This window comes from Penaeus monodon, chromosome 3 (assembly GCF_015228065.2).
Source record: "Penaeus monodon isolate SGIC_2016 chromosome 3, NSTDA_Pmon_1, whole genome shotgun sequence".
Classification (NCBI taxonomy): Eukaryota; Metazoa; Arthropoda; class Malacostraca; order Decapoda; family Penaeidae; genus Penaeus; species Penaeus monodon.
Genome location: NC_051388.1, coordinates 9,827,728 through 9,830,227, shown reverse-complemented (window position 1 = coordinate 9,830,227; position 2,500 = coordinate 9,827,728). Strand labels below are relative to the sequence as shown.

Below are 2,500 nucleotides of genomic sequence, written 5' to 3'. Positions count from 1 at the left end.
CTCCTCCTCCTCCTCCTCCTCCTCCTCCTCCTCCTCCTCCTCCTCCTCCTCCTCCTCCTCCTCCTCCACTACCACCATCACCACCACCACCCACCCATCACCAACACTTCCTCTTCTCCCACAACCACCAAATCTACAACTATCACTATTATTACAATTAACATATTTTCATCATACAACAGTAACAGTAACGACTTTGATGACATCAACGATACCAGTAAGAACAATAACATTCCAACGACGATTATGAAAAGACAAAAGGAAATAAAAATATTTAGCTTTGTCGTTTTAAACTGACAACACGGGGGGACGAAGCACGCACACGCACACGCACACGCACACATACACATACACGCACACATACACACACACGCACGCACACACACACACACACACACACACACACACACACACACACACACACACACACACACACACACACACACACACACACACACACACACACACACACACACACACACACACACACACGCACACATACAAACAAATAAAAAAACACACACGCACACAAACACTCACACGTACTCACACTCATACACAAACTCAAAAACAAACAAACACGCAAGCACACACGCTAACAAACATACACACAAACAAACACAAAAACAAACAAACCCAAACACAAAAACAAACACATACGCACACACCCAAAAACAAACAAACACACAAAAACAAACAAACACACACAAAAAAAACAACAAACACACAAACACACGCGCGCACACACACAAAAACGTGAACTTCTCTGACTTCGGCGACACAACACGCGCGCACGTGCCCGCTCACGTGGACCCAAAAGTGCGCGCTGTCGCTGTCTAGGGATTTCGGGTGAAGGAGTTTCCTTTCCTTTACGTTGCTGTTTTCTTTTTTTATCGAACTTTCTTTTCTTTCTCTGTTTCTATTGTTTTTTTTTTTTTTTTTTTTTTTTTTTTTTTTTTTTTTTTTTTTTGCCTTTTTTTATATATGCTTTCTTTTCCTGTTTCACTTTTTTTTTTCTTTCTCTGTCTGTCTTAGTCTTCTCTCTCTCTCTCTCTCTCTCTCTCTCTCTCTCTCTCTCTCTCTCTCTCTCTCTCTCTCTCTCTCTCTCTCTCTCTCTCTCTCTCTCTCCGCCCGGCCGAGTACTGAAGGAAGACCCGCCTAGAAGGAAGTAAATTATCTCGACCGCCGCCCTTGCCCTTCTTCCTCTTCCTCTTTCTCCTCCCCTTCTTCTTTTCTTTCTTCTTCTTTTCTTCTTACTTATCCTCCTCCTTTTCCTCTTCTTCTTCCTTTTCCTTTTCTTCTTCTTCTCCTTCTTCTTCTTCTTCTTCTTCTTTTTCTTCTTTTCCTTCTTCTTCTCCTTCTCCTTCTCCTTCTATTTCTTCCTCTTATTTTTTATCTCTTCTACACTTTCTCTTTCTTCTTTCTTCTTCACTACCTCTAGCTCCACCCCTCCACTTCTCCTCTCTCCTCCTCCCTACCTTCCCTCCACCCTTCCACCTGATAACATCATCCACCCATCCTCTCCCCCATCACCCCTCCTTCCCCTCCACCCCACCACGCCTCCATTCCTCCTCCTTCTCCACCCCCTCTGCTCCACACCTTTTCCCCATACTCCACCCATCCACCCATCCTCCACCCGCCCCCCCTCATCCTCAACCCCCCCCTATTCATCACCCGTCCCCCTCATCCTCCACCCGCCCCCCCTCATCCTCCACCCGCCCCCCTCATCCTCCACCCTTCCACCCATCCTCACTGCGACGGCTTCGTGGATGAATAAGCGCCATCTATTGACAGAATCGCGCGCCTCACTTGTCACGGGGAAGAATTAAATAGATCGTGACGGGGCGGAGAGCAGCAGAGAGAGTTATATAATTGGGAATAACAGTAATTGCGATAACGATAGGAATTGGTTTAGCGAGAGTAACTGTTAATGGGCGTCGTTAGAACAGAAATGATTGTGATTGGGATAATTGTGATAAGGATTGGGATCTGAGAGTAGCTGTGATGACGGTGATTAGCATAGAGAAGATTGTGGTGTTGGAAATTATAGTAATATTTTAGCACGGAAGAGAGTTAAGGTGTTGTTGATTGTGGTAGTGCTTGTAATGCGATACTAATTGCAAGCATCCTAATTGGGATAACGGTGATTTTGATAACTGCAATTGGAGTAATGAGAATTTTGAAAACGATGACTGTCATTATTGTGATTTAGTGGTAGGGATATTTTTTTATTATTATAATGAGAAATGTGATAATTTTAGTGATAATGGTAGAGAAAAATGATAATGGTGCCAATGATGATAAAAGGATTGTTTCCTTGGCGTAAAATGATGAAAATTGATGATTGTGGACATAGTAACAACAATGGAATGCTAATGGTAATGATTGCTATTGTAAGTATAATGATTATTTTGGAATTGATGGTGACAATGATAGTGATGATAAGGGTAAGATTGATAACGATAGGGATTATAATGATAAAAGGAAAACAATGAAAATA

The 2,500-nt window shown here is 42.9% G+C and overlaps 1 protein-coding gene across 8 annotated transcripts in view; it reads left to right on the top strand.

Annotated features, from left to right (window-relative positions):
• Positions 1-2,500, top strand: part of LOC119591750 (CBP80/20-dependent translation initiation factor-like) — a 96,669-nt gene that overhangs the window by 74,709 nt on the left and 19,460 nt on the right. The gene's annotated exons all lie outside the window — the stretch shown is intronic.